This window comes from Grampus griseus (genome assembly GCF_964374135.1).
Source record: "Grampus griseus genome assembly, chromosome: 10".
Lineage (NCBI taxonomy): Eukaryota > Metazoa > Chordata > Mammalia > Artiodactyla > Delphinidae > Grampus > Grampus griseus.
The window spans coordinates 73,698,248-73,714,346 of record NC_139004.1 but is presented as its reverse complement, the minus strand read 5'-3'; positions in this window follow the sequence as shown (position 1 = coordinate 73,714,346).

The following is a 16,099-nucleotide window of genomic DNA, read 5'->3' as shown; positions in this document are numbered from 1 at the left end:
GCTGCTACCTGAGTCCCACCCCAGGGGATTCCTACCTCCTCTAACCTGGGCTGTGACCCATTTAAAAGCAGCCAAGGCTGAGACCTAACCAATTCTCATTTCTCCTTTTTACCTCTCCTGTTTACTTCTGGTGCTGCCAGAATGAGCAGTGTCAAGATTCCCAAGGGCATATGGTGTCAATGGCTTTTGACAATTTCCATCAACAAACTAACCGTCCCTTGATGGAGTTCATCTGTGGGCTTTAGCCCATGTGGTTGATGACCACTAGAATGGAAGATAAGACTTTTTTGTTTTGCTTTCTTCACTCTACTTTGTATACATTTCAAGCTAAACTACTCATTCTGCTTCCTGGGTGTCAGATTATATTTTATGTTAATGACCATATCTAGGTTCCAGCTTCCAAATCAGCAAAGGGCGGAAGGCTTGTCGAGTGACTGTGGGAAAGTGATTGGAGCCTGTGTCTAAAGACCTTGAAATTAGTCATGTACGCATGTCTGGGTGTATATTTCATAACTAGAGTCCATCAGTGCACAAAACCATTCATGACTTGGTATCACTAAGTTAAATACTGTTAAGAAGTCTTGGAGTCTTCCTATTTGTAGTAGCTTTTAGTGAGTCGGATGTATTTTTCTTCCACATAAAAACACCATGTTTTTCCAATCTGAGCAAAGGTGAAGAGCAGTAGCTTTCAATGTTCCTGTATGTATGGCATATTTCTCAATATGAGACTACAGAAGAGGCACTAGAAATTAAAAACCTTGCTTAAATCACTCCCTTAAGAGACATAAACCTTTTGTAAAGTCTGTTTTCTACACAGCTGTGAATGCGAGGTGCTTTGGGCTGTGAAGAACTTAAGGTAGTTGCTGTACGGTGAGGTGACACGGTGCAAAAAAGAAATGGAAAGGCTGGGAAGGGAAAGTAAGAATGGAGGTTGAGAAACCAGTAAGGCTTCTTACCAAGTCAACGGGGACTTGGAGGACCGTAGGTCCTGGCCCAAGAATCTTTGCAGAGCAAAAGTGGGGTGACACCCGTTTGTAGGGTGATATTGTAGGTTGGTTTTTTCTAAAATTTTAAAGCACAATTTTACCCCAGCAATCTGGAGAATTTGGAGACATCCAAGATACATATAAATAAACTACCTATGAAAAAGTGCTTAGCACATAATCAGCACTTAGTGTATGTTCACTGTTGTGGTTATTATTTATGTCTGAGCCTAGTGGGCCAAAGGCTTTCAGATTTGGACGTTATGGCATTATTCCTAGAAGTATGAATGGTACATATATGTAAGTATGTAAGTTAGAATTTCATATTTTGCTATAAGACTCAGCTTTTAAAAGTGTTTTGTCACTACTCTGAAAGAATAGAAGCATCAGCTCCTTGCAATAGGCCATTTAAAAGAAAAAACAACTAACAATTTTCTGAGAATTGAGAAAAATAAAGCCAATGCTGATTACAGATTTAACACCCGGGGCCATGTAGTTGGAAAATGGACGCTCCAGAAATTCTTCAAAGCTGTATTTATTTAATATTTGTAACAGTTCGGGTCTGATCCAAATAATTGGATGTATGTTCAAGGTTTTTACTTTTATTCTTCATGGTGTGGTGTAGGATTATTCAAAGCAGTCTTTCTAGCTCAACTCATTTTATCTGTTAATATACATTATATCTGAGGACGTATGAAGAGTATTGGAATAATTAAACTGTATTTGTTTAAACAGAGTCTGGAATCCAGATTTTGCATAATTTCAGTCTGTCTTTCTTCCCCGTAGGCTGCATTAATAAGGTTTTCTAATAATTGGATAAGATAACGTGAAGAAGTTATAGAAATAACCATTTTCAACTTTGCCTTTATTTTCTATTTGGAAGGTCAGCCATCCTCTACAAATGTTTCTCCCCAAATTTCTAAGCAGAACTTCATCCAAAGTTATAGATACTACAGAACAGTTCACCAAAGAAATACCAATGTCTTCAAAACCCATGCTTTTCCACCCCTTTTGGTGGCGTTTGCTGCCTTTGACAACGGAGAAAAGGAGGGAAATTCACAATCCCCTCAGTAGCTGTTTTCACTACGGCTTTCATGCCACGCTGGGTGTTATAAACCCCTAAGGGTGAGAAGCGGTTTTCCTCCTGACTCTCTTTACTCTCCAACTAATTCCAGCACCATCAGGTTTTATTTCCATTTCCAATACCAAGCTGTAAAAAAAAAATTGTGCACGTCAGCCTCTAAAACTATGTGCAACAAACTTCTCGTAATGCTTTCTGACATTATAATTTCATCCACCTGAAGTGATAAAGGGCATTTAAAGCATCTCTTGATTAATCCTAGATCACCCGAGGTTCTGGTGTTGCTCTGCCACATGTTCACATCCCATCTACAGCTTTATCGTAACAATTACTGTTTCAGGTTTATATGCAAAACTCAGTGGTTTTTTAAAATGCATTCTTACCATTTCTACTGATCTGAATTTGACAAATACCTTCAGATTATACATCGAAGGAAAAGCTGTCTTTTTTTTCATTTAACCTAGTGATTCATTGGGGCAGGCTTCAGACTATGACTGCTCAGTAGTTTATTTTGCCCCAGGAGTTCTATTCTACCATTACCCTGGATGAAAATGACTCTCTTGGCAATTGTCCTTATCATCTTTATTGTCATCACTACAACCACTTATTGAGCTCTCACTGTGTTCCCAAACATCACAGTGAACTGCATGTATACATTTTCTCATTTAACCCTGATAACAGCTCTTTGAAATAGGCATTAGCCCACTTAATAAATTAGGAAACTGAGGCACAGACAGGTTCAGGAACTCTCCTGAGTGATAATACAGGGACCTATTAGGACTGGCTGACATCAAATCTCATGCCTTACCTGTGAGCAGCAATGGTTCTTGTGCTGGCCAGAATCCATGTTGCTTATTAATGGAGGAAAGTGTTCATCATGCCACCTTGCTTCCTGCTTAGATGTTATCCATGGTTGCAGGTTGAAAAATATTTTTTCTGTTTATCTGTTGTACTTTATACTTTAAAAAAAAAGTCTAATTAAAAAAAATTTTAAGTTCATGAGAAATTTACTACATATTTCTAAATACATTTTAAGGTTATTGATATTTTTTTATATTAGGAGCATTCCTTCCTATTATCTACATACTTTGTAAAGGGGAAACGTTAGACATGGGGTGCAGGTATCATTTCAAAAATCTATTTCTTCTCCACAAGGCATCCTTCTTACTCTTCCCTTTCCCCTGGTGTTTCTATAGTAACCTGGCATCCCTCAGCTATCACCTTTTTGTTGGCACTAAAAGATGACTTATAATCAGTCCTACACTTGTTCTGAAATGCGCCTTTCAATTCGTAACACAACAGATAGTGCGTAAGTTTATCTTGAGTTAGACTCACATGTTCAGAGGAGTGAAAATATCAAGAAATGAGGTGCTGTAAGATTTAGCTTTCAGTTTCATAGCTAATAAAAAAGAACCAAGCTGGTTTCTGGGGTCTTGGGAGTCAACCCCGGCCCTTCACACGCATTACCTTCTCCTACTGCTTTGACCATGAAAACTATAACTGACCAGGGATATAGTCACATCCAAGAAAGGAAACTTTCAGAAACTTCTCTTTTCTAAAGTCAGTGTTTGGGGGTTTTTTCCTCCTAAAAAGCCTCTAGCTCTCCCATCTGCAAAACAGGATATGACAAGGCTTTTTTGACACATCAGTAATCAAATAAATTCTATACTCAGAGCCTGTCATGGAAGCAGAAGAGCCATTCGAGCTGAGCCTCATGATCACAAAGTCCCTCACGTTATCTCCAAGTAGGATCAGACACACCCTCTCAGGGACACTCCACAGCCTCCAGCAGAGAAAATGGTCCTCCTTCATCTTCAAAATGAACTCCTGGGCTTCCCTGGTGGCGCAGTGGTTACGAATTTGCCTGCCAATGCAGGAGACACGGGTTCAAGCCCTGGTCCAGGAAGATCCCACATGTTGTGGAGCAACTAAGCCCATGCGCCACAACTACTGAGCCTGCGCTCTGGAGTCCTTGAGCCACAACTACTAAGCCCGTGTGCCACAACTACTGAGCCTGCGTGCCTAGAGCCCATGCTCTGCAACAAGAGAAGCCACTGCAATGAGAAGCCTGCGCACCGCCATGAAGAGTAGCCCCCGCTCGCTGCAACTAGAGAAAGCCCGCGCACAGCAGCAAAGACCCAACGCAGCCAAAAATAAATAAATTTAAATAAATAAATTTTTTTAAAAACTGAACTCAGATTACTGAGCCACCTCACTTGCGGTGTATGATGAATTACTTTTTAAAAAATAAACTCCTTTATGAATACCTCAATTACAATGCATTTGTCATTTGCGAAGTTTAAAAGAGTTGATTGTTCAAATGCAAACATTCCAATTCATCAGACCAGCTCCGTTCATAATTTTTCTCCAGCCATAGCCTCCCCTATCTCAAGCGATGGCAAATACGCCCTTCTGGTTACTGAGACCCGAAAACTTGGAAGGAACCTTGATTCTTCCCCTTTCTCTCACACTCCACTTTGAGACTGTCAGGAAATCCTACAGACTTTACCCTCAATATATTCAAAATCTGACTGCTTCTCACCAAGCTCATCATTGTCACCCTGGACCAGTACCAGTGTCCTGTCTCATGGTCTCATTGCAGTAGCCTACTCACTGCTCTGCCCGCTTCCCCCATCGCCCCGGCAACCACCACCAATCTATTTCCAACACAGCAGCCAGAGTGAACCCTTAAAAACAACATATCAGGTCACTCATCTGCTCAAAACCTTCTAACAAATTTCAGCTTCTAATAATAGTTGGAACTAATTTGTTATAGATCAAGACTCTCACTGGGAACAACTGAAAAGCCCCCAGGAAAAAAAAAAAACTTAGTTAATTTGGGCTGCTATAACTGAATACCATAGACCAGGTGGCTTAAACAAACATTTATTTCTCACAGTTCTAGAAGCTGGAATTCCAAGATCAAGATATTGGTAGATTCAGTGTCTGGTGAGGGCCCTCTTCTAAGCCCATTTGGCTTCACTGGTGGCTTGTTCCAAATATTTAAAAGGAAGAAAGAATATTAATCTTGTGTATACTCTTCCAAGAAATAAAAAGGAACACTTTCTAACTTTATTATGAGGGCAGCATAACCTTGACCTAACCTTGACCTAACCCATGCAAAACCTTCAAGACAGATACCTGGTATTCTTTATATGTTTCATAAACGTGCTACTTTGAACTTAGCCTACTTACCAGAATAATCAGTGGCTTTGACCATTTAACCTCACTTCTTACTTTCTGATTATGCAGCTACGTGCTCATCAAGTTGCAATAACTTGATGCGGTCACTAGTGCTATTCACAAATATTCCGGCTCTCTCTGTACGCTGCATTCTGCTGCCTGCCCTCGGCTGCCCACTGGAAGTGAAGTATGGCTGCAAGATTTGCTTTAGCCCATAAAATGTGAGCAGAAGTGATGTGTGTCACTTCTAGGTGGGAGATTAGAGCTGGCATACTTGGCCACTTGCTTCTTCCCTCTTCCCGGCAACTGCAACATTCAAGGTGCTGGTTTCTCCAGCATCCTGGCTCCTGGAATGAGGAGGATAAAAATGGCCATGGGAAACACAAGCCCAATAGGTCCCAGTCAAGAGCAGCATGTCTTCAAAAGAACTGTGAATGTACCTGTGGGCACATGAAGCTGATCAAAATCAAATAGGTAAGAAGCCAATTAAGTTTTTAAGAGGGTTGTATAGCCGGAGAAAGCATGAGCGTGGAATAAAAACGTTTATGACTGTTGAAGATTTAAAACCACTCTCTGAGCTCCAGTCTTCCTCAGACAGGAAGCAGGTTGAGAAAGCTGTTTGGCCCCCGAGGAGACATGGCCTCCAATGCGTACTTCAGAGGTGGCCAAGGAAATTAAAGGTAAAGGAAAACCTCCCAGAGGATGGAGCCAGATGGACTGGGGAGCAGCTGAATCCAGACCTAATGAAGGAATATCGCCCACTCCCAGGACAGGTGCTGGCCCTCTACCATCGGCCAGCAAAATTCAGAATTTCCATGGTCTAGCAGCTGCTCCACCATCGTGGCACATATTCTGTCCCTCTTCCACCACTGTATTCTGGGTGTCGTATAAAACTTTTAAATTCATAGATCTCTGGATTAACAGAAGCCAGTTCAGACCTGAGGTAGAGACCATGCCCGTTATCCCAAGGTCCTGCTGTTTAAGCTGGACACCGTGATAGGATGAGACTTGGGGAATGTCTTCCGTGGGGAGAGGGGGAGTGTATTTTGCCTGCAGGTTGGAGTATGGACCAAACATTTGTTGAGCAGAAGGGTGGACTGTGGTTGTCACTAATGCAGCTCACCAATATTTCCAGCTCTTTACCGCCCAGAATGGAAGGGCTGCACTTTCTGTCCCCGCTGGGGTTAGGGGGCACCGAATCATCTCTTCTGATTGATGAGTTGCGAGTGGACGTGATGGGTCACTTTCCCACTTGGCATTTTTCTTGCTTTCCTAGCATGGAGATCTGCATCGCTCTGTCAGCCTGGGTCCTTGAGAGACTATGAACATGAAGTGAGGGCAAGAAATAAGCCTTCATTGTTTTGAGCTTAGAGTTGAGGGTTGTTTCTGCAGCATAACCTGGTTCTCACTGAGACACTGTTGGAACCAAGAATCTCATCTCTGGAGAAATTCCAGTTATTTACCTTATACAGTTATTCTTCTGAAGGTGTCATGTGCCTTCCTCAGTGAATCCTGAGGCTAAAATGGTATTGAAATCCTCAGATCCCAACCCAAACCCCTAATCAGTGACTCCCTCCCTAACTCTCAAAATCAGCTAAGGAACTTTCATTGATCTGCGCTCCTGATGAATAAAAGAAGTTGTGGACATTGCAGAAGGAAAAGTCTCTCTTTGTGTCTATGATAAAAATATAGATACCAACAACAACAAAAATATATATAGATAGATAACTATGTTTTAGTCTGAAAGTGGTGAATTTAAAGCAATTATTTGGACTTCTAAGAGTGCTAGAACCTTCCAAACTACAACTGGCATAATTGTCATTGATAATAATATACATGCTTAATAGTTCTGTAGTCCCCTCCAGGATAACAATAGCAGAACCCCTGGTCCTCTCACCCCATCAAAATGTGGCCTAGCTCTTCCTGGGACTCCCTGAATGCGGCTTACAGGCTCCACAAACCAGCTCAGTTGGCTGCTTGCTGGAGTTGATCCCCAGATCCCATCCATTGCTGCTCCCAGGCTTTTAGTTACTATTCTCACCACCTGCAGGCCAACAAATGAGGTTTGGGGGAGCTCCCAGACCTGAGCAGACCCCCTTGGGGAAGAGGAAGAGCTTCCTGACCCCCATAGCCCACCCTGACAACCCCCCAGGCCTCTCCACATCAGGGAGCACCTCCTCTCAAAGGGATTAAACCACAGCTTCCTGCACCAAAGAGTTTGTAGCTGTGCTACTTCCCCAAGCCCAGTGACTGTCTGCCCTATATCCACATTAGATACCCCAGAACAACAACAAAAATGGTGCTTCAGAGCCTGTCTCTCCCATTAGATGTCACCAGCATTTCTTTTGGCTGTAGCCGTCCCTTCTCATAAAACAGGGTTCTCATTAAAGTCTACCCCACTCCGCCACCTTAACCATAATGAAAACGAACAGTCATTGAGAATACCACGGACCAGGCATTACTTGCATTATTTAACCCTCGCGCTAACCCTAAGGGGACAATACCACTTACACCCCACTTGGAAAATGCAAAAACTGAGGACCAGAGACAGAATGGGATCGGCCCAAGGTCACCCAGCTAATGGGGGGCAGAGACCTGCCTGTCACCACAGTCCAATCCTTACCATGGCTCACATCCTATCAAGCCAACAGGACCATAGAATTAATTGCTACTTATCAATACCCACTTTAATCACCAATTTAGGTGCAAGAATGCTCCCCCAATTTAAAGTCAGAAAAGTTTACAAAAAAGAAGGAAAAGGTTCTTGTGAAGAGAGAACCCAAGTACCAGCTTATGTGTTCTTTCACATGATAACTGTTGAAAGCAGAAAGCTATTTCCATTCCATGAGTTAAGTTTTTCCATTAAAAAGTATGATACTGGATGATTGTGCATTTTGTGTGTGAGAGAGAGGGGGGAAAGCCTTTACCTCTCTAACATTGCAGATGTCGGTACAAAGCGCTGCATATTTATTAACCCAGCTGGCGCTACAGCATTAAATGGAGAGAAGTCTTACTATAAGCAATTTATTCACAGTTACAGCTTTACCACCTGATGTGAAAAATGACAACACCCAGTAAACATTTATTATTGTTCTAAGTAATTTTGATTTTCAATTTAATTCATAACATTTGTTTGTTTGTTTGTTTGCAGTACGCGGGCCTCTCACTGTTGTGGCCTCTCCCATTGTGGAGCACGGGCTCCGGACACGCGGGCTCAGCGGCCATGGCTCACGGGCCCAGCCGCTCCGCGGCATGTGGGATCTTCCCGGACCGGGGCACGAACCCGTGTCCCCCGCATCGGCAGGCGGACTCCCAACCACTGCGCCACCAGGGAAGCCCCGAATTCATAACATTTTTAAAGACCACAAAAGCTTAGCATTGGGTTTTGTTTCCATATTTCAGTTGAAAGGAACAATCACTAGTGTTTGAGGTGATCAAGAAGAGTCTCTCACCAGCATGTGTTTTAGGGAGCACAGCGGTTTGAGGGTTTAGACACCTGATTACATGGTGACGAACGTGACAACGAACGTGGCAGCTGCACCTCACCAAACTTGACCCAGTAGAAATTCGAAAGTTGAGTTGAAATCAGAACCCCTGGTATATCCAGGGCCCTCCTGGGAGGAGCTGCTGTATTTTGCTAACACTGAATCCAACGGAGACTGTTTACCTCTCTTGGCAAAATAACAACAGTGCGCAGCAGCTGGAGGATCTTTCAAAAACAACTGATTCCAAACAAACAATTAAATCAGGACTCGGGCAGACAGTCACAGCCAGTGTGTGACTTTCACACCTGGAGAAAGGTAAGAAAGAGCTCTGAGAGAGTGGCCTGTTTACTCAATGTCCCCTGCTGCCTTGGCCCTGCCCGAAATGGGAGGGGTGGGTTTTTGAGTTGGAGATGATATCTCTCAGGTCGTCTGCCCCATCACAAAGCAGAATTAGAGTCCTCTGAGCAGAACCTCTGAGTTCCAGTCTGACCTTAGGTGTCCAGGGAGCTGTAGCTGCCGCCCCACTGCCCTTGGCAAAATTGCCTGTCATGTGTCCCTGGACATGTATTCTGTTTCCCTACTGCTGCGTACCAAGCTACCCCAACCCTATGTGGTATAAGACCACAGCCAGGGTACTATGCTCACGGAGTCCGTGGGTCAGAAATTCAGATGGGTCAGCTGGATAGCTTCACTCAGCTTCACAACGTCTAGGGCCTCTGGTAGAAAGGCTCAGAAGGGTGGAAGTGACCAGAAATCTGTGACTTGAATCATGTGGAGGCTTCTTCGTGCACATGTCTGGTGCCCCACGCGGGGTGACTTGAGGGCTGGGCTTTAAGTGGGACTATTTTTTTTTTTTTTAAAGAAGATGTTGGGGGTAGGAGTTTATTAATTTATTTATTTATTTTTGCTGTGTTAGGTCTTCGTTTCTGTGTGAGGGCTTTCTCTGGTTGTGGCAAGCGGGGGCCACTCTTCATCGCAGTGCGCGGGCCTCTCACTATCGCGGCCTCTCTTGTTGCGGAGCACAGGCTCCAGACGCGCAGCCTCAGTAGTTGCGGCTCACAGGCCTAGTTGCTCCGCAGCATGTGGGATCCTTCCAGACCAGGGCTTGAACCCGTGTCCCCTGCATTAGCAGGCAGATTCTCAACCACTGCGCCACCAGGGAAGCTCTAAGGGGGACTCTTGACCAGAGCATCTACGTGGGACCTCTCCACATGGCTTGGGCCTTCCCAAGAGGGAACATGCAGAAAGCAAATGCTCTATGAGACCTGGATGAAAGCCACACGGTCTTTTCTGAGTTAGTCTCACAAGTCACATGGCTCCGCTCCCACTGTATTCTGTTGGTTACAGGTCAGGCCAGCCCAGGTTCAAGGGAGCTGTGGCAAGGTCACACTGCAGAAGAGCAGGAGGGATGGGAGCTATTGTTGCAGCAATCTTAGAAAAATGCCATCAGCCACCGCATGACCAGAGCATGGCGGTCTCCACTTGGGACTCCTGCCCTGGTTCTCTGAAAGAAAAGAATTTAGAAATTAATCATGGTCCCAAGGAAAAAATCCCTTCATTCAATCAAAAAACTACTGTGTGTGTCATGGCTATTAAAGTTTATGTGATATAGTCCCACCCCCACCCCAAGACTCATCTGAGTCACATGACACCTCTCTCTCCAGCCACCCTGACCTGCCTGATGTTTCTCGTCCTTGTGTCTGGGTTCCTCTGGCCCAGGGCCTTTGCCCCTGCTTGCTCCCTCCCGTCTTCAGCATGTTAATGCTCACACATCCTTCAGATCTCAGCTTAAACATCACTTCTTTGTGAAAAACCTCCCTGAGCTCCCTGACTAGGTCAGACTCCCAGGATAGACACTCATCGCCCTAAGTACCTTATCCCGGCTGTAATTTTGTTTTAATATTTAGTATCTATCTCCTCATCTTGACTGTAAATGAGGTCAGTAACTCTGCTTTTGATGACCATTGTAACCATCCCCTCCCCCAACACACACACAATCACAGAATTCCTGGCCCAAAGAAGGTGCTTAATAAACATTTGTTGGAATAGATTTATATGGTTATTGAGCATCTCAGATCCACCTGACACTATGTGAGGGGTAGGAATACAGTAGTTACTGAGACAGTCCCACATCTGCCATCTTGGGACTCACATCTAGACAGGGAGACAGACGATAAACAAGCCTACGGGATGCATGTGTTGAAAGAAAAGGGCTCTTGGAGAGACAAGTAGGGTACTCAACCTAGCCTAGAATCTGGGAAACGTTTCTTGAGAAAATGAGATTTCCACGAAGCCCTTCTCCCGACCACACCCCCCCGCCCCCGTCCTCCTCCGAGCCAAGCAGGTCTCAGGTTCCTCCTTTCTTTAGGAGCAAATAATTAGTCCTTTGCAATTTACATTTATGATGTGTTGTGGGATGAATCAGTATAAGCCAAGGAAAAAGAAGTATAAATACACTTCTCGGTGCAAGTGGGCTGTTTAGTATGACTGTGTGCACTAATTAAGTTGTATGTAACACGGAAAGCACTTTGACATTGTTAAACTTAATGACCCCCTGCTTAAAGAGAAAAGACACATTTACAGTGAAATTATAGTCTGTGCTGTAACGCCTAGCTGGAACAATGCCTTCCAGTAGATTGTTTCCAAACCCCTCAAAGCACCAGCTTGCAATAACAACGTGCAAGTGGCAGCACTGTCTTTAAGCCATTTCATTGTTTTCAGGAATGTTTCTTCGGCCTCTGCACACCACAGAGCTAAAAGTCAGAGCTGTTGATAAGGTGTGGAGTTATCTTACAGACTCCTGGAGCCCAGAAAGTTTTAGGTGGCCAATGAAGTCTTCAAATTCACCATCTTGGCCATCACCTTCACACGTGAGCTCAATTAATCTTCATGACAACCCTCTAAGTTACTTTTATAGTCCTTTGCTAGATGAGGACACTGAGGCTGGAAGAGCTTAAACAACTTTATTCATTCCTCCATTCATTTCAACAAATAGGTTTTGAATGCCTGCTGTGTATTAGGCCCTGTTCTGAGCACTGGGGTGTCAACAGAGAACAAGAAAGTCAGAGCCCCTGGCCTCAGGATGCTTGCATCCTAGGGGAGCGTCCACATAAACACATGGACCACAGCACAGGGGGAAATGTACTGGAAGAGAACCAGTTACAGAGGAACTCCCAGGAAGGGGGCTTCCACTTGAGAGGAAGGTCAGGAAAGCCCCTCTGAGGAGACATACGACCAGAGATTTGAATGCTGAGGAGGGGGCATCTCTGGGGAAAGGTTTCCAGGTAGAGGAAACAGCTGGTGTACAGCCCTAGAGACAGGGCTGCACTTAGCATGCTTAAGGGCAGGGGGAAGGCCAGAGTGATGGAGAGGGATAGTGCCCGGTGGTCTCTACTGGGACATGGACTCGATCTGGCTCCGGAGCCCATGGTCCTAACCACTGTGCTTCACAGTCTCATACCCAATAGAAATAACACAGAGAAGCCTGATCTGGTTCTTGGGGAGAGAGAAGCCAAGCCCTGAGTTCCAGCTCTTCTGGGGAGATGCGAGCTCCCAAACCATGAATGTAATGGGGGAAAGAGAGTCGGATGGAAACTGGTCCTTCAGCCCAGCCCCAATCAGGTGAGATTCCGTTTTATCAAACAGAGCTATTGAAACAAAGACACCTGAAGGATTGCAGCTGAAAAATCTGGGCAGAGCACAAGATCTTCCATGCCCGCAGGGTGGACTATTTGGTAATGCAAGTCATTATACTTTTCATTCATTCATTCATTTAAATAATATGATGAAGCATCTACTATGTGCCAAGTAGGCCCTGAATCTGGTGCACGAGATACATGCTGTCCCCACCTGCACGGAATTGACAGTGTAAGTAGGACACGGAGTCACTAGAACTCAACTCACTGGGAACATAATTTTGTCTAACTCAGGATAAAGGGGCACATGGCAAAATTAGTTTGCATCAGGAAAACAGTCAAAAAAGCAGCTTTCCCGAGAAGGGCTGGGAGCAGCTGCCCTTAGCCCGGTTTCCAACCTCATCTCGCCATCCACAGGCTGGTGACTTCAGAGGCCCCACTAGCAACTGTCAACAAAGGGAGACGGAACAGGGAGGGCACTCAAACATATTTTAAGGATTCTTCAATACAATTGTGGAAGAGACAGGAAGTCAAGTTAATCCTTGTTTAACCAGAAAATTAATCAGAACATTGCCCTACCTCCTTGTTTATCAATTAATTGAATTTGTATTAGAAGCAATTGTACCAGGTGTACCAGCACACCCATAAAAAGAGTCATAGTTTCTAAACATTATTTCCTTGAGTAATAGGGATGATACACCATAAGTAGCAAAGCAATGTCTTTTAATCCCCATTCCCACCTCCTCTTGCCAATGCACACCCACTCGTACATACACATACACATCTAATTACTGCTCCCGAGATCCTGGCTTTCAGTATCACTATCTTGCTGAGAATGCTAAAACTCACCTGAGCCTACTGGCTTGGCTTTGCAGGTGGAAGAGACCAATATTTCTAATTAACATGATCTTTCTTAGCATACCAAGACCAGGCCAGGGATGGGACCAGAGTGTTCCCACATTGCCAGGATAGGAAGGACTGGGGATGTGACAGAAAAGAAGTAGAGTACCCACCCCTTCCGTGCAGACAATTGAGGGGGACAAAGGGAACAGATAGAGCGGTCAAGGTGGGGCTTCTCCTCCGGGCCAAGGCCTCAAAATGAGGATGTGTCGTGGCAGGTGGCAGTGCCCCTGGGGCAGGGGCCTTGCCCACTTCACATTCACCGCTGTGGGTGGGATCAGCTCTCGGGCTGATCTGTCCCAATGCCGAGGCGCTAGATGTACAAGAGTGGACACAGGGTATGGACCGGAAGGTCAGGAGGCGTGAGGAGTACGATTTCAGTCATATGATGGGGTCCTGCTGTTTCCACCTTCCAACTGGTGGAAGCCAATTGGGAATCTTGTCAGGGGCAGATGAAATTTGAACAAACTGCATACTTAAACTGAAAAGAGACCATTGAAACCATAAGAGCCTGAGATATTATTAAGTGCCTCCTTTAAGATTCATGCCTCCCCAGCAGAAGGAGGTTATGGGGAAGATCAGGCGGGTTACAGGAAATAAAGAAGTGGTATTTCCTTCCCCATCTGGGGGTAGCATTAGTGAATTTTGTAATCTCGCTACATTTCTTATCATCTCTCCCCCACTCTAGACTGTAGGATCCAAGGGCCCCCAGGCCTTGGCTGTTTTGTTCAACACAGTTGATGCAGTGCCTAACAAGACCAGGCACAAAATTGGCCTTCAATTAAGTAGTGAATGAACATACGAATGAATAACTAAATGAATGCGGCCAACCTTGAATTCCTCTATAACTAATCCAAATGGGAATGGTGGAAATGAGAAGCTATGAGAAGAAAACTTATGAAGTCAGACATCAGTCATAGCCGACATTGGTTGTTCTACCCAATAACCTCCTCCCCTTCATCTTACTCACAACACTCTGGTTTGAGCAGCAGTGTTAGAATACTCCCTCCCCAGATTCCCAAGTTGCTGTAGACGACCAGTTCTGGCTAATGAGGTGTCAACTGAAGCAAAGAGAGTGGGGCTTCCAGGAAAACTGTTGTTTTCCTGATAACAAGGGACAGACTCAGCTGGCATACACCTTTCTTTCTCTTTTTATTCCCTCTTCTTCCTAACTGAAAAGCAGAAGCAATGCCTGGAGATGCCACAGCCATTTTGCAGCCATGAGGGTGAAAGTCACATGCTGAGGATATCAGAGCGCTTGACTCTTCCTTGAGCAGCTGCACCAGCCCTGGACCACAACCCCCAGAACATATTAGGGCGTGAGAAGAATAATCCTCTTTTTCTGGGTTTACAGATCCCAAACCATCCTTGGAAAGAATTCAGGGTTTTATGAACTTGAGAGGGGGAAATGCTATATCATTTTTACAAACCTCAAACTGAGATTAAGCATTCCCTTCCATTATGAATGTGGGCAACAGACTGGTGTAGTATCAGCCATGCCTGTAGACTTTGTCACTAGAAATCACAGTTGTTTTCATTCAGCATTACAGTTATTGCCTTTATCTTGATTTATCACTTACAGTTATCACTATTTTGAAATTCTGCTGGTCTGTTATTAGACTCACTGCTTGATCTAGTTACTTAATGAATTAGTTTGAAAAGCACATATATTACTATATCCCAACTTTGGAGTTTTAAAAATATTTGATAACTATTTCAATTAATTGGTTTCCTTCACAGTCTTTTATTTTATTTTATTTACTTTATGCATGTAAAAACGTTCTTCCAGAGAATTCTCCTGACTGCCAAAGGAGATTATGGTTCGAAAAAGGTTCAGAACCCCAATTTTATTGAGTTAAGCACCGTGATCAGGTTTCTTCACGAGCGCACAGTTCCTAACTGATCCCCCAATTTTCCCCAGCTGATTCATGGGCAACTCTGAGTGGTGATGATTTCTGGAACCAAGAGGAGAGACACTGATGGATCAAGAACAACTTTTGCAGCTCATTTCCCTTCGATCTTAATTTTTTCCTGGCCCTAAGCGTCCCCTGTTGAAATGCAGGTGCCCTCGAAGACACTGCAGGAAGGTACACAGTGCCTCTCCCTCCTTCACAAGTCTTCCTACTACTCACAGGACAACAGCCAGCCGATGATGTGGAAAACGGTTTCCTTCTTGTCCGTATGTGATGCCCCAGGGCCAGAAAATTTAAAAATTAATGGAGGCTTCGCCCCACCTGTGCTATCATTCTCAGGCATCACCCCCTTGCCCCGCAGCAACGGTGCAAGACTTACTGGCTGTTTCCGTGCTTTATGGTGGCTGACGTCATACCTTCCTGCTGTCGTGATTTGTACTCTGATGGTTATCCAGCTTGGCATGACCAACCTCTAGACGACCTGTCCTTCATCACAGCTGCCAATTTGCCCAGAGCCATTTGTCCAGACTGCAGCCTCTTGGCTTCTTATGACATGACTCCCGCAGGTCAACTGGGGAGCCAAAAGAAATCACATGTCACATCCACAGGGTGAGCAAAGGTCACCTCTTCTCTGTGGCAACAGAACATCTGCCCCAGGGAGACGAATTGATGATCGCTTCATCCTTTGTAATGCTGAAACTTTTTTCTTTTGTGTTTGGCCATAGAACAGAGCCAGAACCTGAAAAGGAAAAGTCAGAAGATCTCAGACACCAATGGGAAGCCTGGCTTTGGCAGTGGCTGGTTGGCATGGGACCCTGGTAGAGTTAAGGTTCTCTGCTGCCCCCAGCCTGGGATCTCAAGACATACGCTGCTTTCATGCTTCTTAAGGGCACAGAGTCCACTGAGTGTTCCTGTCAGA